The sequence below is a fragment of the Protopterus annectens genome, chromosome 3.part0 (assembly GCF_019279795.1).
Source record: "Protopterus annectens isolate FY-2018-M chromosome 3.part0, PAN1.0, whole genome shotgun sequence".
In the NCBI taxonomy this organism is placed as follows: Eukaryota; Metazoa; Chordata; order Ceratodontiformes; family Protopteridae; genus Protopterus; species Protopterus annectens.
This window is the reverse complement of record NC_056731.1, coordinates 892,520,018-892,541,168: the sequence shown is the minus strand read 5'-3', so window position 1 is coordinate 892,541,168 and position 21,151 is coordinate 892,520,018. Positions and strand designations below refer to the sequence as shown.

At 37.5% G+C, this 21,151-nt stretch overlaps 1 protein-coding gene across 1 annotated transcript in view; it reads left to right on the top strand.

Moving 5' to 3' along the window:
* LOC122796947 (unconventional myosin-X-like) overlaps positions 1–21,151 on the top strand; it is a 970,199-nt gene that overhangs the window by 357,415 nt on the left and 591,633 nt on the right. The window lies entirely within an intron of this gene.

Sequence of the window (21,151 nt, the reverse complement as noted above, 5' to 3'; positions counted from 1 at the left end):
GACTTATGTCAGCAGGCATTACTTGTACATTAATACACTGCTGGAGAATGTTCGATCTCCAGACAGGGTATTGATGTACAGTTTGCCCATTCTCTATTGCATGTTAAAATACCGGATAACTTTTTTAGTTTAAAAAGTACTTTTTGTTGGCTCGGTGGATAAAGAGAGAGAGCCCTGTTTCCTAGCTGACCAAAGTAAAAATAGAAGATAAAATGTTGGCGGAGCTGGCCATAGATGGAGAGGAGTAAAGAGGTATGGTGTGCTAACTTTTTTGGGAATAGGAGTATTTAAAGGGTGCAATACATTAATGAATCGTTTGGAGACTGGTGACGTAATGGGAGCGGTCTGCTTGTGAAGGGAGGTTGAGGTTGCCTGTGAGGCTGTTACTTGCTGAAGCAGTGTAGGTCATCAGTCTCCTTATGAATGCCTGGAAGACAGCTTCCCTGGAAGACAGCTTCCCTGCCCCTGTCTCCTTTCTGGTGGAAAGCAAATGGGCAGAGCTGTGGCAATTGGCCATATGGTTGGCAGATGTGGAGGGCCCCATAAATAACTGTGGCATTTGTATGCAGTTGCAAAATGTAGACATTGAGCTTTTATATTTCTGTGCAGTTACAAAACAAAATGCAAACAGAAGAAAATGTTATATTAGGCAAGGAAGATGCTTTTACCTTGATCAGCATAAATGTGTGGTTTAACATGACAAGTAGACTGTACTACAACAATAGAATAATTTTAAGACTACTAAAATCCATTCCTTTCAGGTGGGAAATAGGATAGTTTTGCATTAGATTTAAAGTGTATGTGCACATGTTAAACAGCAAGTTAATTTCCTGGGCCTAAAGGTACTCCAGTGTTAGGCTTTTTTGAGTGATCAATCTGCTTGGTACTACAGCTGGCATTTTATATATTGCAACTTATAGGCAGTATAAGACGTTTTCTGTAGAAAGGGCAGTATGGTTGAGAACAATAGAATATTAGAAAGTGTTGCAAGCATTAGGAATAAGCTGATAGCAAATGTCATCTTTCTGGTATTAACATACTGAATCAACTGATCCAATATAAATTCAGAAGGCTGCATTGTTCTCAACATTAATTCTCCTTCAAAAAAGTGTTTCATTCGCACAGCTCAAATATACAAATGCTCAAGGCATATGTACTTTGGGTTGAGCAAGTCTTGAACAAATTAACAAAAAAGCAAAAGCAGAAGTAAAACATTTTTGCAGTGGGCAAGCTCCACCTCAACCCATTTATACTTTATTTTTCGGGTTCCTGTTAGAGCCATGAACGCTTGAAATTTCGAATGGCATATGGTAGACACCATATGATCAAAATTTCAGGCGTTCGAAGGTTAAACATAATGGCACGGTTCAGTGCGGAATGGGAAATTTACCTTTTTTGCACTGAAGTGCGATCTCGGAGTTGGTATATTTAAGTAGGAGGGGTGTGGGGGTGCAGGGGGGCTTGCCCCCCTGCCTGCACCGTTTAGGTGAGGTTTTTTTTTTTTTTTTAATTATATATTCGAACTTTTAAACTTCGATGATATGTTGTCGTTCATATGGGATTCGAAGTTTAGAAAGTTTGAATATATAATATAGACCCTATTTTTCTTGCCCCGAGGTTGTTGCTTTTCATAGAAGGAGCTGTTAACTAATACAGTAAAAAAATAAATAAACACTGCCTCGCTTTTTCTTTGTGAAGCTGTGAGCTCCGAGACTGTACAAATTCACTGTAGACTTTATTAAGAAATCATCACACCAGGAACTGCCACCTCTAGCATTTGTGCTCAGGCAGCTGTAATGCTAGCATTTTTATACTGAGCAAGTGACTCTAAGGCTAATGAAAGAGAACTCTCACTTTTTGTTTGTCCCAGATTATAGGGGAAATTAGACACAGTGTGAGAAGTGATGGTTATATGTGGTACTAATATAATCTGTGTACATTAACCCTTAACTTCTTAATGTCTTTGTACATCCACTGACATTTTTTCCATGGTCTTTTTTGTGTGTCCTCTATGTATCAGTCAGTGCTCATGCTCAGATGTTTTTTTTTCTTTGCATCCTTACCTGGCACCCGTTTGCCTGGGGTAAATAAGAACAGAGGCTTCTTGAAAGCTAAATATTTCAGAATATAAGCCACCTTCCACATGCAGTAACATCAGAACATAAGCATATAGTTTTTTGGAGTCTGGTTCATTAGCTTAATTGCTTCAATTCCCAAGGGCCTGCATTCTGAAGCAAGTATGCAGAAACATTTTTAACTGTTAGCATTTTTTATTATCTTCAGTGATACGATGATAAAGGGAATTTTGTAGTTACTTTTAGACACACATTTCTTTAATTTGCCATCTTCTTTCTGGCTGAATCCTCTGTGCATCTTTGTTAGAAGTGGGCAGACAGGAAAGAAGGGAAAGACATGATAAGAGTTCCAGCAACTTTGAGGCAGAGGTACAGCCAAATTGTGATGTTTTATACTCAGACTTAATGTTGTATGCCCCATACTTTCCCATCAAGAGGATAACTTGCTTTCAAGTGTTACCATTTATAACCATAAAAAACATATATATTTTTAGAGGTGATTTCCTTTCACACAAGCGTTCTTTATACACCATAAATTTGTTTACACAGTTTTAAACATTCTGCACTTTTTGAGTGTTGAAGTTTCCAAGAGATGCTCAGAAAATATGTACTCACTTGAGTACATTGAGTATGGTTAGCTACACAGTTGTTCTGAGGACACCACAAAGAACAAAATAATTGCATGTTTCAGACATGAGATGTGCAAGAATGGGGAGGCAGTGTGAAGAACTGTTTTTAGGCCATGTAATTGGAAGTGTAGAAAGTATGCAAGTTTTTATCTGCTCATAACAAGACTGAATAGATAAAGCAGAGGAGGAGGCAGAGTGGATGGTTTAAATGGCCCTAATCATTTTCACTGGCCATGTCATGTTAACCACTTGGTGTTTTGCACTGTGCAAAACTATGTATGATGTTTTCAGCTCTGTTTTTTGTTTCTTGAGCATTAGTACTTCCTTTGTTCTGTTTGGTGGCAAAGTTAAACTTAACTCTAAATTGAAATGATTTGGCAACAAGCTTACTTTCTATGATGTAGTTGTCAGACATGATAATGGAATCACTAAGAAAATTACATTTTTGTATTGTGCTGCAGAATTTAAAATTGTTAAGTCCATCTGGTAAGATTTATGCTCAGCAACTTAATACGTCTTACAAGTTTTTTTTCATTGGCACTTGTAAACATCTGAGTGAGTAAAATGATGGCCTGTTTTTCTTTAAAACAATATTCTGATCACCTTGTTGAAATTTCTGTGCTAAGATGCAGCCATAGGAATATTCCTTTACATTTACATTTTGGAGGGGTGTTGTACTCTTACTCCCACAATTTGACACGTAACACCTGCTCCAGATATCTCTTTCTTCTGATAACAGCTAGTATTAGTATTGCTTTTTCTCCAACTTTTGACATGGATTATCTTTTTTTTGTGACCTGCTGTATGTTGTACTTTCACTTTACTGTAATTTCTTTTTGCATATATGTCACACTGAACTTTTACTGAAACTAACTGTATTTTTCAGCTTTTGTACAACATGTGTGTGACCCTGTATTATGGCCATAGCTCTCAACCAATCAGGGACAAATCTTAACAGAATCAGGGACAAATCCAGAAAAAATCAGGGACACTTAAAATCTTAAGCCTCTTGAGGCATTAACAGAATGTGAATTAATGTACATTTCCTGAAGTAAAATAAGTATTCGGCTCTTAGTTATATTGTCATTATTTATTAAGTATAATTCACCACCTTTTGTCCAAAAAGCACCAGTGTTAAGAGGAACAGAGCTAAAATTTGAGTCAAAATCAGGAACAATTGAGAGGTATGATCATGGCTATGAGATGACCTTTCTTGTTTTGTATGTAAAGTTCCTGCACCTAAAAACAGTGAAAATGAGGGCTGTTGCCTACATGTTGTAACCGAAATTAAGGTAGTATTACAGATTTCCAGAGAATAATTGAAAATTTGTTTTTATGTTTTTTTTTTACAAAAGGGAGTCGCAACTTACTAGGTTTACAGTATTTGGAATTTATGAGGCATGAGAAGGGTGGGGCACCATATAGCTGTCTGGGGAAAATCAGTTTAGACTTGGATGGCCATGATTCCAGCTGAGCAGAAAAGCAGTTCAGGAGCCAAAGGAGATAGCTAATGGTACATCTTGGGAATCCGTTTCTACAAATGACCATGATAAGCCAGGCCCAAGCTTAGACAGGGATGTTAAATATTGATGATAAACCTACTGGTGTGTCCATACTAAAGAAGCAAGAATCTCTGAGAAGGGCTAGTGCAAAGAACTAGTTTTAATGTTTTCTGCATCCTTTCCTTGAGGAACATAAGAGGATGCATCCGCAGATATGACTGGAGAAGTCTGCTGAGAAATGACTCTTCAGTTAAAGGAATTACAATGCAGTTGTGATTTTTCCAGTATTCTAATGGTAAGAAATTGTGGTTACATTTTAACAGTGGCAAAAAAGTTGAAATGGTTAGGGAAAGATTGTAGTTGACACTTAAGACATAAGCAGTTAGTGGCTGCCATGTTGAAGGGGTAGAGGCAGAGATCATGGTTTATGCTATCCATTATATGCAAACAGTATAGCACCTGTATTTAAGCCTTGCGTTTGTGAGGGTTTGCTCTCCGTTAACCAGAGCTGCTCAGAGTTTGGTAACTTTAACCAGAGATCTGGAGTGCATCTGAACTGAAATACAATGCATCTACTCTAAGCAACTGAAAAATAAGTATATTTAACATCTGTATTGCACTTTATTAACTGTATATATTTGAATTGCTGCTTCATTTTTGCTGATTGTGTCGTCATTTTTACGGCACTTTGAAATTGTGTATTACTGCCTTGTATAGCATAGGCTAGATTCAGACTTGCTGAATCCAGACTGTCGAGTATCACTCTGCTGTAAACCAGCCATCTTACCTTGGGTGCCTCCCTGCACCCTTGTGGCAGAAGTGTGTGCACAATGAGGGTTAACACTGCCCTGTATAAACACAAATACCTGGAAAATTAAATTTGCCCTAGTTGTTTGTCAGTAGAACCCTCTCAAGTCCCCTGTTGTTCTGCAGGCAACTCAGCTACATACTGAGCAGCATTGCCACAGCTCTTCATCCTAAACTGTCAAAAGAATAAGCCCCTCTGTTATTCCTACATCGTAAACTGGTGTAACCTACTGTAGATCAGATTGCAAGTGAAGTGTGCTGTATCTTTAAGATGCATGTCAAGGCTGTACGTGCACATATAAGTTCCAGACACGTGCACTCTCTAGTACCATTTTGTAAGAGCAGCCTTAGTGAGAGCATGCATGATCACAGTTGTTAGTTTATATGCAAGTTAAGTTAAAAGTCAGTAAACCTTTATAGTGATGTATTTAGGTAGAGTAAAGCTGCATGAACACAACCTGTGAAGACTCTTCTGTTGTGTCCAAAGTAGGAGAGCGACATGGTGTCAAAACCGGGATCGAAGAGAGTAAACTCCAGAGCCATGAAGTGCAGAGATGAAAGTGAAGGTAAAACCAAGATCAACGAGCAGAAAAAGAGCAAGAAGAGAATCAAAGGTAATAAGAAGTAGCACAAACTGTTTATTTGATAAAAGAGATAAAACAGGGCATTACAAGGGCATAAACCGCATTACTGAGCAAGCAGAAGGCACAAAAAATTTGTTGGATAAAAAGAATCTTTAAAATAAAGTATTTGTTGAAACGATTAATAGTAAAGCAAAACGAGCATGTTTAAAGCAAAGCAAGCATGTTTAAAGATAAAAAAACAAATATAAGTCCAAACAGCAAAACGATGTAGGGGAAAAGATCAACTGGTATGTAAAACACAGCAATGTAGAAAAGTCAAAAACATACCAGTTGTTCACGGTAAAGGTGGTTCCAAAACTTTAATAAAATAGTAAAAATAAAGAACAGGTAAGTGCTTTCGCATATAGCTTATTCAGACCTGTTGTCATTAAAAACTCTAACCAGCTTTTAAACACCTTGTAACAGTTTCATCCAATCAACTGAAAAAGCATTAAAAGTTGCTAAGCAGCATAATTGCATTGAATATGCCAATTAAATAGACCAATTAAATCTGCTTACATTCATATTCCTAAAAACCACTAAATATTATAATGACTGTTAAATTAAATACTCATATCACCCATTACCTAATAATTCATAAGAACATTTAATCTATTTCATAAACACAATAAGTAAGAAAATACACATCTTAAAATTGCATAACTGCTTAACTAGTACGTGTTAATTTAAAAATAGTCCGTCTACCCTATCTCCTCTTTGTCCGCCTCTGTTTTAGGGGTCTTGCTCATAGTGCGGGTTGTATCGAAACATGTTCATTGAGGCCAGGGGAATAATGTGCTCTTAGTCTAAAAATCCATTTCATCTTGGCCTGATATGTCTTGTTAACTATAACCCCCGTCCTGAAAACAACACAACCAACTAGTACTCGTGAACACAAAAAGACAGCAAAACTTGCAGATGTTCTCTTCTTCCAAAACTTTATTCCGTAAGCGCTTTCATAAGGACTAGTATCCAAACTTCCTCAGACAAAGTTACACAAGCAGTCAATGACTTGTATACTTATACAATTAATAAAACAATAAAGCAATTATATAAAAAAAACAATTGAATAATTAAACAAACAACTCAATTCCTTTCCTCCTATGGAGAACTATTTACTTTGTATTTCCATATATAATTCATGATTTTATTACTAAATACCTAGACACTAAATTAGTGACTTGAATTAATATAAAATATAAATGTATTAAGTAGAAAAAAAAATATATATATAATATAAACATTTGTGGTATAATTAAATAAATGAAATACCTGGGGCTATGTTTTTTGTGTTAACCTCCCCGCACACACACACACACACACACACACACACACACACACACACACACACACACACACACACACACACTCTCTACCTATCTAGCTGTTTAAGTTTCAAAATGCAATTAATAGAAGCATATTCATTAAGGCCAGGGTGTGTGTGTGTGTAAAAGTTCTAATTTGCCACAACAATTTCTTTTCTTCTAACCTTAATGCCCATGGTCCTCCTCTTTTGTTATTTAGTTCCTGGTGCACAATGGCAAACAAAAATTTGTGAATGGGATGTTGCAGTGTGTGCCTAGCCAAAGCATTTGTGGTGGTACTTTTACTTATATGATACGTATGCTCGTATATGCGTGAAAAGGAGAACATCTGCAAGTTTCGCTGTCTTTTTTTATATCCCCCGTCTAACATCTTGATTCAAAACTTCCAATACTAAAAACTTAAAATGATGTCCCTCAGCGGATGTATTTGTGTGTTTAGCTGTTGCACTGTAGCTCATCCCTTTATGTGCACAATATAAATGGTCACGTATCCTCCTCCTTAGATGCGTATTCGTCTTGCCAACATAAAAACTGGGACAGGCTGTGCACTGTGCTAGATAAACAAGATTTTTAGTGTTACAATCAGCTTCAGGAAAATGTGTGAATATTTTATTGCAAGTGGGATGTGTGAAAGTCGTAGACTCCTCTATACAGTTGCAAAATGAACAATTATTGCATTTGACAGTACATGAAGTTGTTAACTCATTGCTCATGTTGTGAATATTCTGAGAAAAACATAGTCTCTGGCATAAAGATTTCTTATTTTTATATCCAAATCTTGGCCTGTCACCCACTACCCTGGCAGTATCTGCATTGGTTCCTAGAATAGGCCCATGTCTATAGATGATCTCCCTGATATTTTCTTATTTATTGTGTTTAAATGAACAGTTTTGATTGTCTAATTTGTATATTATTTTCAATGGTCTCTGTCCTAATTGTACGCCTATATATTTATGGGCTGCTTCTGAATGCAATGGTCTTACACTGATGAAGGCTGTTTAGCCGAAACCGGTCTGTGTAATTAGTTTTTTTGCATATATATATGTATATATATAAATATATATATATTCAGTCTGTTATTATGGTGTATATCATGTGTATTTTTTAATACACTTATTTTCCAACAGGATTTGTGCTGGCTCTTTTCCTTTTTTTGGTTTGGTTTCACTGGTTTGAGCATTTGCCATACGTGCGGGTGCTTTACTGTCTTTGGGAAGCTTCATTTCTCACTCGCTGTTGGCGACCTTCCTGTTTGGCTGTTTTTTCATTTTGGTGGCTTGGTTAGCTACATTGGGATATATTTTTCATAGGACAGAGACTGAGTTTTTTTACTTTCCACTTTTTTTGGTTTGCACTCGGATGTTTTTCTTTTGCTGAGTGCAAAATATTCGAGCAGCCGTTGGCATTTGGATTTGGGCGTTTTATCAAGGCCGGTTGTATCCCAGTTGGATTCAGTATTGTTTGCTTATTTTTATGACTATTGGGGAACTTGGAATGTTCACTTTTCTACCATTTGGGCGATGGCTCTTGTTCTAACAGATATATAGTTAATTAATCATATATAGGGTCCTTTATTTTTTTGGGTCCTGTGTATTAAAGTTCATTTGTACTCAGTGGTTGCTTATTTCATGGCGGCACTTTGAAAAAGTTCTTTTTAACATCAGGACTTTTAATAATAATGAGATAGTGTCAAGGGAGTGAATTACCAAGTTCTACGGATTTGGGAACTTTGTGTTTCACATAGTTACGCATCTTTCCATCGTATGATATGTGGATTTTTGGTTCAGATACTTTCTTTATTACAGGGTATATTGGAGGGCATTAGCAACCATTTGGAAATGCGGACAGACAACTTATGACAATTTCAACTTCGAGGGGGTCTTCATTTGGCTTTCTCAAGATACTGAATAAGAACTTTTGACATTTGGATGTTCTCAATGATAAAGAAGTTGTATTTTTGATTTTTTTTGTTAACAAGGGCTGTTCTGCATTTCAAGTGGCTATTTTTCTGTGATAATTGCGAAGCTAATGTTTGATTCATTATTTGTATTATTTGGGGTTTCGCTTTTTTATGCAACCCTATTGATACAATGCTGTTATAACCCAGCACATTTTTCACACATATGATGGTAGATGTCTTAGAATTATTAGGGTCCATTATTGAGCTTCATTTTTGCTCTGTTTTGAATGTTTGTATATGTTTTTACATAAGAATAAATTTTGGTATAATTTTCCTATCAGGTCCTATATTATCACTAACTACACTATACATGGGATATTGATGTTGCTTTAGTATGGTTGTGGGTTTCCACTGCAGCCTTTTTATTCTTATATTATTTATGGTGCAAGCGTTTGGATGTTTCTGTGCCATTCATTAGGATTGGGATTCTTGGGACTGCTATTTCATGCTGGGATTTAAGTAATCTGTATTTTACATTGATGACGGGGGACAACCCTGGTATGTGAATGCCTGATTATTAATACTGGTATTGGGCAACTAGGATGTTGTAGTGTTTCCTCTCCTTTGGCCTTTGTTGGTTGTGGTTCGATAAGTTTGGATCTGATTTTTCATATATGTCATTTAAGATCTTTTGGGTTGACCTTAATGGTGCATAGCTGTTTTATGGGATGTTTAAACATGTTTGGTTTGGGATCAAGGCTATTGATAGCACTGACGGCGCCTCATTTAATATATACGGATCGTATCTTGAACCACATTTTTTATAAAAGCCAGTGTGCTTTTGTTATTGGGCCTACTTTTTATGGTTTGGTGACACACATTGGGTTGTTCTGATTTATATTAAGTGATTATGGACTTGGCTTCTATTATTAGGGGTTTGTCTTCTGACACCAATGATTTGGGAATATTTGGTTTGGCCTCGTAGCAGGTATCTGGTGGTCCGATGAATCCCAGCACTGATCTGACATATGAATGTCAAATGGCTTTTTCCAAATTAATGAAGGAGATTAAGCATCTTAGAAGTAATGTATGACATCTTCGGCTCTTTAAGGCATATCAATATAAACAAATCTCCCCTAGAGGGCTTCGTGTGAAGCTTCAGCCCTTAGTACCACAAGCTGATCAGACTTTGCTTCATGATTGGCTGACAGTTCAAAAACAGGCCTCTATAGGTTTTGTTAATGCTCTTGTGGCATATTATGAAAGGACTATACAACAACAAAATTGTGAAGTGGAAACTCTTGGTCAGGGGCTAGTGAAATTTCAGGATTTGCCATGCTGTGTGTCTGGGGTGAGTCAGTTAGGTAAGGACCTTTTGGAAATAGAAAAATACTTTGAAGGAGAGGAAAATTAGAAAGTTTAATAGGGACCTTGATGATTTTGATAGAGGGAGACCATTTGAGATGCATAAGAATGTCAGTTTTTTGACGCCCAATTGCAAATCAATTAAATCAAAAAGAATGAAACCCATTCTTAAGAAAAGAAGCAGGGATGTACTTGCATCTGGTGAGGACACTTCGTCCAACACTGAATGGTTAGACAGCCAAACAGGTCACCAATTTCCAAGAGGAACTTTACAACCAATAATTCGGGTCACCCTTTAGAGCTAAGTCAAGAAGAGGGGGGAGGAAACATAAGGGTCCTCCAGATCTGGAGGGTATTCTGAGGATGATAATTCAAAATTAAATGGTTCTACCAATGTACATAATATTTCATCCTATGCCTTATCTGACTTACAAATAAAAATCTTGAACAAAGGTTTAAGTTTTGTGCCTTGTTTCAATGTACCCAAACAAGAGTTTGCACAGGATGTTGTCAATTTTTGTCACCTGCTCAATTTACATTTGTTTTTCAAGGACTAGGATGCCCCTCATGATTTTGTTGATACTTTCCATTTTCGGAAATCTACATTCAAACCCCCCATGTCACCAGTTGTTTCCATTTTTCAGAACAGAGTCCTCAGGGATTTGCATTTGCAGCTTGGCAAAGATGGTGTGATGCATGATATTACGAGGGCAGAATGCCTCTGTATAGCAGAACTTAAGTCTAATAATGACATTGTTGTTTTGCCAGCTGACAATGGAGGAGCGGTGGTGGTCCTAGATTGAATGGATTATTATCAGGAAGGTCTTAAACAGATAATGGATTGTAAATATTATGTGATCATGCCCTTAGATCCCACCATGAAATTCAAGTCTGAGATTGACAGTTTTTTGGACAAAGCAGTCAAAGAGGGTATTACCCCTAAAGAGACTTGTTTTCATTTGAAGGTAGACCATCCCAAACAACAATACCTCTACTTATTGCCCAAAATCCATAAGGACCCTGTTCATCCCCCTGGGTGACCCATTGTTTCTGGAAGGGGCTCATTAACAGAACCCCTCTGAGTTCCTTACTCAACATCTGAAACCTTTGTTGTCTCATATACGGTCACGGATTCAAGATGCAACACAGTTTTGGGGAATTATTTTGGATCTCCAATTGGAATCTGAATGGTTGTTGTGTACTTTGGATGTCACCTCCCTGTATACTAATATCCCTCATTGGGCGGGCCTAATAGCACTTCAGTATTGGCTTGACAGGGCTAATTTATATAGACCAGGATTTAACACCTTTCTAGTATGTTTAGTTGAATATGTTCTGGATAAGAACGTTTTTTATTTCCAGCAGCAATGTGTTTGGCAAGTTCGTGGCACGGCAATGGGAGCATCTTTTGCCCCCATATATGCTGATTTATTTATGGCCTGTATAGAAGAGGCACTCATTTATGATAGAAGCCATAATACTTACCTTGATGAAATGGATATTTGGAGACAATATCTTGATGACTGTTGACTGTTGGCTTGTGTGGAGGGCTGAAGCTGGGTATCTTGAGGAATTTGTGGAATACCTGAATGAAAACATTTGGGGTATTGAGTTTAAATTAACTTGGCATTAACAAGAGATTACATTTCTGGATGTTTTGGTCACATGTACTCCTTCTAATACTTTAGAAACACAGGTGTTCCGCAAATTTCCTCAATATAACACTCTACTACATGCGTCTAGCTTCCACCCCCAACATGTCATCAGAAATATCCCAAAGTCTCAATTTCTCAGGGTCAAAAGAATATGTTCTAGTACTGCCACTCATGAGCTCTCTAAATTGGATATATGTGCCAGATTTAGAGCCCGAGGATACAGGATAGATCTGAATTATTAAGATATAAGGAACGGGTTTCTGCTCAGGAGTCACAGGCTAGTCTAGTTACTACTTATGGCAAAAATACCAAATCCTTTATGGATATTATTTCCAGACACTGGAACATTTTTTTTGGGGGGGCAGGGTCCTTTTATGGACATCTTGGACGATAAATGTGCTTTTTCTTTTCGTAGGGGCAGATCCTTGGGGTCTTTGTTTAGCTATTATAAAAGGGCTCGGTCAGATAAAACATTGACAGAAAGGATCATCACTGGGCAGACGTTAGTAGGTTGTCATCCGTGTGGTCATTGCTCAAGTTGTTCACACATATATAAAACCATTTGTTTTTCTAGTAAAGACACTTCAAAGGTTTATGACATAGATTTTTTTGGCAATTGCAGCTCAGCTTGGATTATTTACTTGGCTAGTTGCTCTTGTCAAGCTTTTTATGTGGGACAAACTTCTAGGCCTTTCAGGCTTAGAATTAGTGAACACTTGAGTGATATTAGGATACATAAGCAAACTAGTGCTCTGTATAAGCATATTTGTAATCATCGGACTGGTTCATTTAAATTTACTATTATTGATTGTATTGTGCATAAAAACAATGATCTAGCTGGTTTACATCAAGTTTTAGACATCAAAGAAAAAAGTGGATTGTCAAACTGGGTGGGCTTTTTCCTCCAGGTTTAAATGAACAGTTTTGATTATCTAATTTTTATATTATTTTCATTGGTCTCTGTTCTAATTGTACGCCTATATATTTATGGGCTGCTTCTGAATGCAATGGTCTTTATTATTTTTGTTACACTGAGGAAGGCTGTTTAGCCGAAACCGGTCTGTGTAATTTGTTTTTTTGCATGTGTATATGCAGTCTGTTATTATGGTGTATATCATGTGTATTTTTTTAATACACTTATTTTCCAACAGGATTTGTGCTGGCTCTTTTCCTTTTTTTGATTTAATGTAAAATGAGCACAAGAAAAGTACATTAGGCATGAAAAGGGCTTAAACGAGCAAAATGAATATAATAAGGCAAAACGAGAGGAAAAAAAGGCACATTAAGCAAAAATAAAGCAAGGTGACTGCATGCGTGTTGGCAAAGTGCTATGTTTTGGCATAACTACGAATTCATATTGTATCAAGGACATAACTAAAGTTATTCAAAGTATCTCAAAGTGTGTGTGCTTATTACTGTGTATGTGTTTCAAACAGTTTATTATGTGCAAAGTACAAGTATTTTATGAAATACAGTCAAAGTATAGCCATTTCGAAAAGTTTCTTGTGCTGGGTGTGTCTATTCACAAAGTGCCACCATTACAGAGTGTTTCTTGCACTGTAAAGAGTTGCCTAGCAAGGTACCGCTATTTTGGGGACATTTCAGTGTGGTGTATGAAGTTATTCGCAAAGTGCAACTACTTCAAAATGTTACTGAGTTTACGGCATGAAAGGTCCAGTTTATTTACATTGTGTAGTCATTTTATATGTTTCTTTCACTGTTAAGAGGAGATTTGTTGCAAAAACAGTATTACAAGAATGTTACAGTGCCCGAGAGTTTTTCACTTGCATCCTAAAGATGTTTGAGATCATTCTTAAAATGATGATAAATGACTTTGGCAAAATAATGATAAATGACTTTAGCATTTAGCCTTCTGAACGATATTACAAGAGTGTTAAAGTGCCCGAGAAGTTTATTTTGCAAAGTCCAGTTATTCAGAAGTACTACAAGTTTGTTCGTTAGCCTTATTTTGAAAAGCCCAAAAGGTATAAATTTAGAAGTACAAAAGTATTGGACAAAGATACTACTGGCATAAGTTTCTGGCATATATGCATGAGTGTATGTTTGTACATATTTGCAAAACCCTTCGCTGGTATGTGTTAATATGGTAGACGGATTTCAAAAATCCCTACCACTTGTGTTTGATCAGAATAGAGAAAAGAATTGGAGAATATTTGAGCAAGAGTATGATATTTCTCTACAAGCAGCTTATACAAATAGAGATGCATGCACCAGGGCATTCATTTTGCTAAACCTAGCTGGGTCAGAGGCCATAGATTGTGCATACACCTGCAGTATATGAAGGAGAAGGTGAAAGTTGTCATATTGTTGTACAAGCTGAATCAAGGTAAGACCCAGAGTGTTTGAAGCGCAAGTTCAGAGAAATGTGTAACCTTCTTCAAAAAATATTAGAGAGGCATTTGCTTTACACGAGAGATCAGAAACCAGGGGAAACATGTGCAACTTACATAACTGACCTGAGAAACAGAGCAAAAACGTGTTGGTTTGGTGACTTAAAAGATGAGCTGATAAAGGACAGGTTTGTGTGTGGTATTAACAGTGCTGCTGTGAGAAACATTTTGCTTCGTGATAGTGATTTAACGTTGAGTAAAGCCATTGAGATTTGTCAAATCCATGAGGTGACAGAAAAATACACGAGTATGCTTGCAAGTGACAAGAGCATGAGTTCAATTGGCTCGAGAGCAAATGTAGACAGTATGCAACACTTGGCAGACAAAAGCAGACCCAAGTATGTGGCAGCTACAAGATTTCTAGGGAAGACACGTAGCTTTCCAGCAAGTTCTAAGAAAGGAGCATGCTCTAGCTCCATGCAGTGCAAGCATGAATCAGCAAAACCCAAGTCCAGGTTTATTATTAACTGTCGGAATTGTGGTGCAAATCATGAGTCTAAAAGAAGAGAGGTGCTTAGCATATGGTCAGCAATGCTACAAGTATAAAAAATTGAACCACTTCCAAAAGATTTGTAAATCAAGTAAGCCTCACACAGTTGTAAAGAAAGGTCTTACAAAGAAGCAAGTTGATCAAGTAGAGGTGAAGCAGACAGCTTTCTATGTAGATGGTGTATCAGTGCTTGATGGAAAGAGTTTATGCAGTGAATTTATTAACAAGAAGCGCAATGTTCTGTACTGTCCGGATTAATGGAAAATCCACAGGGCTCAAAGTAGACACTGGTTCAAAGTGTATTGTTATTTAAGCAGACACATTTGCTAAAGTGAGATCTAATGAACAGCTAGCCAGTAGTGCGAGACTTGTTACTTATGGAGGTGAAGAAATTCAAACTGAAGGTTCAGTGATGCTTTCATGTTATTTGGTCGAGAACTGTTACAACTTGTTCTATCCAGTCTGAAGACCCGTGTAATCTTTATTGGGTCTCAGACAGTTTAAGAATGAATCTGCTTTCTTTTGCTAAAGAGGTTCATCATGTAAGTGCATTTCCAAGTTCTAATTTTTCTAAAGCCATTTTCTCAGAGTATGCTGATGTTTTCAGTGAGTTAGGCAAACTTCCAGTTGTGTATTCCATGAAGTTGGATCCAGAGGTCAGTCCTGTAGTCAGACCAGCAAGAAGAGTTCCGATAGCTATGCAGGATAATGTTTAAACTCATTTGGATAAAGTGGTGCAGCAAGGTGTGATTTGTCCAGTCGCAGAACCAACTGAGTGGGTATCGTCTGTGGTAGCAGCTCACAAAAAAGGCTCAGATGAAATCAGAATATGTATTAACCCAGGAGATCTGAACAAAGCATTAAAAAGAACGTATCATCTAGTGCTCACAGTCGAAGATGTCGCAGCCCTAATACCGAATGCCACTGTTTTCTCTGTCTTGGATGCAATGAGTTCATTTTGGTAAGTGGTGCTTGATCACAAATCTTCATTTCTAACTACGTTTGGTACTCTGTTTGGCAGATACAGATTCCTAAGAATGCCATTTGAAATAAATTCTGTAAGTAGTCTTTCAGTGAGCAATGGTGCAAATTTTTTCAGGTTATCCTTGTTCCATAATAGTAGATGATTTATTAGTTGGAGGCAGTGGTGAAGCAGAGCATGATAGAAACCTCAAGAAAGTTTTAGATAGAGCATGTGAAGTAAACTTGAAGCTCAATCCTCTGAAGTGCAAATTCACACTTCCAGAAGTTACATACATAGGATATTTGTTCACGAGTACAGACTTGAGACCAGACTTGACCAAGGAAGCAGCTATTCTTGAGATGTCAGCACCAGGTAATGTACAAGCTGTACAGGGTTTCTAGGCATGGTCAACTATTTAGGACAGTTTATACCAGACTTCAGTGAGTAGCACCTTTAAGAGAGTTAACGAGCAAAAATTTTGTATGGTCATGGTTGGGACAGCACCAGAAGGCATTTGAAGACCTTAACCAGAAAATTCTCACCCCACCTACATTAAGATATTATGATGTAAACAAGCCAGTTACTCTTTCCTGTGATGCTTCAAAATTTGGTCTTGGTGCAGTTATACTTTGAGGGCAGACCAGTAGCCTCTGCATCTAGAACACTAACCCAAATTGAAATGCAGTATGCTCTAATTGCAAAGGCAGTAGTATTTGCATGTTCTAAGTTTCATGATTATATTTGTGTTTCAGCTGTTCAGATTGTGACTGACCACCAACCTTGAGTTACTATTCTAAAGAAGCCTATGTATTCCACTCCAGCGAGGTTGCAAAGAATGATGCTTAAATTTCAAAAGTACAATTTCAAAATGGTCTACATGAAAGGCAAATTGCTTTATTTGGCCGATACCTTATTCACATTCCCCAGAAATATGAGATCAGCTTGACACAGAGAATTTTGACTTTGATGTGATGGCAGTGCATAATTTTTCTACCACTAGACTTGATGAATTGAGAGAACACAGTCAAATTGTTCCAGTTTTGCAGAAGCTTACTCACTACATTAATATTGGACACCCGTCATAGCAATCTAGTATACCACCTGAAGTGCAAACCTACTTTTCCTACAGAGATGAATTGTTGAAGGAAGATGGCATTATTTTCAATGGTCCTAAAGTTGTTCCTGCTTCCTTACAACAAGAATATATCCAGATGCTGCATCATAATCACCCAGGTTCTGCATCTGCTAAGAGAAAAGTGAGAGAATTAGTATTTTGGCCTTCATTACGAAAAGACATTGATAAAGTACTTTCATCTTGTTAAGTATGCAGTAATACTAGACTGCATTTGCAAAGAGAACCACTTCAGCTAAGTCCAGTTCCTGAACTACTGTGGTCAACAGTTGCAGCTGATATCTGAGTGGAGCAATCGACACTTCTTAGTTTTGGAAGACTCTTATTAAAATTGGTTTGAGATTGATCTACTATCTAACCTAATACTATCTAACCTAATATCTACAGCTATTATTACTAAGCTGAAACGTCATTTCTCAGTTCATGGTAGTCCACACAAACGTCTTTCTGACAACGGTACTCAATTTACTATCCAGTTGTTTTGGAAATTTTCAAAAGACTGTGACTTTGTATATGTCACAAGTAGTCCTGAATATCCTCAGTCAAATGGTCTAGCTGAACGTGCAGCACAGAATGCAAAGCAGTTACTTGAAAGGACAAAGTGTGACAATACCAATGTGTTTCTAAATTTGCTTAATCTCAGAAGCATACCTCTTGGCTTACCTGCCCAAAGATTGCTTTACAGACAAACTAGAACTATGCTACCCATTACTTCCAGTTTATTGAAGTCTAAACCTAAGAACAGTGAAACCATCAAGGCTGAATTGGTTAAGAAGCGTAATATTCGGAAATCTAGTTACAACTGATTGAGCAGATCATCCTTTGAGGGAAGGAGACTGTATGAATCCAAACAACGAAAGGTTTTGATCAAATTGGACAGATTACAGGCATCTGTGCCAAGCCAAGTTCGTACTTGGTAGATTCAGAAGGTGTAGAATATAGGAGGAACTAGAAAAGTTTTCTTTCTGTATCAGAACCGTCCTCTCCTTCACAACATTGTTTCTGTGATGCAAACTTCAATTCTAAGAATGAATCGGACACTGCTTCTATACAGGAATGTGTTCAAAATTCTGATTCCATTCCAGAAAATGTTCCAGGCATTCCACAGGTCAAACATTTTGCAGAGGCAGTTCCACGTGCTAAATTTAATTCCCAGTTTTATGTCACACAATATGGGCAAGTGTCAAATATGCAGCAACGTGGACATGATTTTATATGTGTGTGTGTGTGTGTGTGTGTATATATATATATATATATATATATATATATATATATATATATATATATATATATATACACATATAATTGTGTGTGTGTGTGTGTGTGTGTGTGTACTTAATATTGTATAATGCATGATTAAGAATTGCCGATGATCTTTGCATGCTAACTATACTTGCAGTTTCGTCGGATCTAATTCTCAAAGAGAGGGATGTAGGTTGCAAGTGGTGTGTGCTGTATCTTTAAGAAGCATGTCAAGGCTATACATCCACATTTAAATTCCAGACACATGCACTCCCTAGTGCCATTTTGTAAGGGCAGCCACAGTGAGAGCATGCATGATTGCATTTGTTAGTTTGTATATAAGTTACTTAAGTTAAAATCAGTAAACCTTTATAGTGATGTGTTTTGTATAGAATAAAGCTGCTTGAACAGAACCCATGAAGACTCTTGTATTTTGTCCAAAGTAGGAGAGCGACACTTATCCACTCCCCAACAGTACTATGGTTAAACCTGCCTTTGTGGATGGTCACTTTCCCACAATTTCTCCAGCCAGCCTGATTGACCATGGCATTCTGAAAGAATGTAGTAATTGCCTCATGTATACTGACAGACAATCACTTAGTCCAGTAACAAATACTGTATGTGAGAGATGTATTTTCATTATCAGTTTGGAAGCCATCCTCTCACTTAACAAAAAACAAAACATCAAACAGGTTGTCAGCTCATGTTCAGGACACAACACATAAACCCACTTGTGCTGAGGTACTCACTAGTAGTCAGTCAAAAGATCAGAGACCTCCCAAGCACAAATTATCTGCACACACCTCAACGTGTATAGAAACCACTGCACATAAAACATACGTCAGTGTCTCACCAGATAAGTCTCCAAGTTAAAACACCTCAAAACCTAATGTCTTGGTCATAGGAGACTCCATAGTGAGATACACAGATGTCTGCTCACCAGGCTGGATAAGAAGGTCATGGTCAGCTGCCAGGATCCATCAGATCACATATGCACTGGAGCCACTCAGCAAGTACTGTTTTGACTCTGTCATTGTCCATGTTGGGGTGAATGCCTTGAGACGTACCTTCCTGGACTATATGAAAAGAGACATGACTGAACTCTCAGATTATGTTCTGTTCTCTCCACTATGACCTGCATACTCCCCTTTAGTTCCCCTAACTGGCTTACTGTCTATCAGCTCTCGCCTGCTGTACCCCCCTTGCCTATTTTCTGTAATCTTTCCTCCTGTGAACTGCACTCTGGCTTCAATAGTTCTCACTTCTAACCTCACAGCCTTCTAAGCTACTTCATATGGCCTAAACCTCACACCTATCTCCATCCCCATTCCCGACTTCAACCTAGCTAAACTTATCATCCTAAACTGCCATCTAAACTCACACAAGAAGCTTTCAATTGCTTCCATCTATACCCCCCCTGGTAATAAAATACCCACCCTAGAAAATATTCTATGTTGGTTTAGCCACACCATCAACTATGAAACTCTCATCCTTGGAGATGTTAACGTGGACTGGTCCAAATTACAAACTGACTCCCCCCATCTTAGCATCAACTTGCACGGTTTCCATCAGTTCATAACATCCCCTACCCACTTCCACACAAACTTATTATCCAGCTCCACCATCAACTGGATTCTTACCAACTCCCCTCACCTTTATCATAGCCCCACTACCCAACCAAACTGCTTAAGTGATCATCTCCCCACCTCCATTCTGTGGCACCCAACCCACTCACACAAACCTCACCTCTTCAGAGATTGTAGTAAGATCTCTAACTTTAACAACACATTATTTAACTCCATACTGTCTAGTTTCAACTGGTCCTTCCTCAGACACATCCCTCTCAATAATGCAGTCAACAAGTTCAACAACATCTTTCTCAACACTCTGAACTCCCTTGCTACCTTCAGAAAAACTAGAATCAAAGCAAACTATGCTCCCTGCATTTTGTCCCCCACCCCCCTTTTTATACACATGCATATATATATATATATATATATATATATATATATATATATATATATATATTATTTTTTATTACTATATGTTGTTTGTATGATAATGTGCATATAGAGTAGCATTATAGTAGAATTGTGGCTTTAAGAGCGTTTATCATGTGTTTTTTAATAGGCATTTTATTGGCTTTTACTAGAAGTGATGCCATATTTAAATGGATTTGGAGTGCTTTATTACTGTTTTAAGTCTGAAGAAGCATCTTTGGAGACGCGAAAGCGCTTACTTTATGGAATAAAGAGTATATTTTAATATACATTCAGTGGTTTGCTTCGATTGTTGTGGAGTACCCGCCATTCTTCTACATTTGGTTCTGGACAGTTTTTGCTTGGCGGTACCTTACCCTTGTGGTGTTTTCTCTGTGTATTTGGAGTTCATTGGTTACACCCAGGGACATGACAGAAGAAACCCGATTACAATCAGCTGGAACTGCTAATACCAATGTGAATACTGGAATATTTAAACAACTTCTGTTAACGGAAGGTAATCCGATTTACGGCTATCATATCTGGAATTAGCTAACACAGCAATGAGACATGAAGGCGAGACTGTTAAAATCAATGCTCTACAATTAATGAGGAAGCTAGAAGATGTTTTAACAAAGATTAAAAATGTTCAATGGCAAAAAAAGCATATGAAGGCTTGTATCTCCTTTAAAGTAGTCCCGAAGGGTCTCCGCATTTTGAAAATGCCAACATTTGGCTCTACATATCCCCTGCTGCTTTCCAAGTGGCAGAGACTTAACTTTGAAACAAGCTGCAGCTACATGAAACTTGTAATAGAACAATATGATCTAATAGAGGAGGAACTTAACATAGAAGCTAATGATTTAGAACATCAGCTAAGCCTCCTGATAACACCACTCAAAAAGAAGAGGTTTTTACTGAATTAACTTCTCCCAAGCATTGTTGGATAATAGGTTGATGCAGGCTAAAAAGAAAAAGTTAGAGAGAGACTGTCTAGATTTTAGTAGGGGGAACGTCTTCTCCTGGTCGAGAGAATCAACACGGTCCAGAGA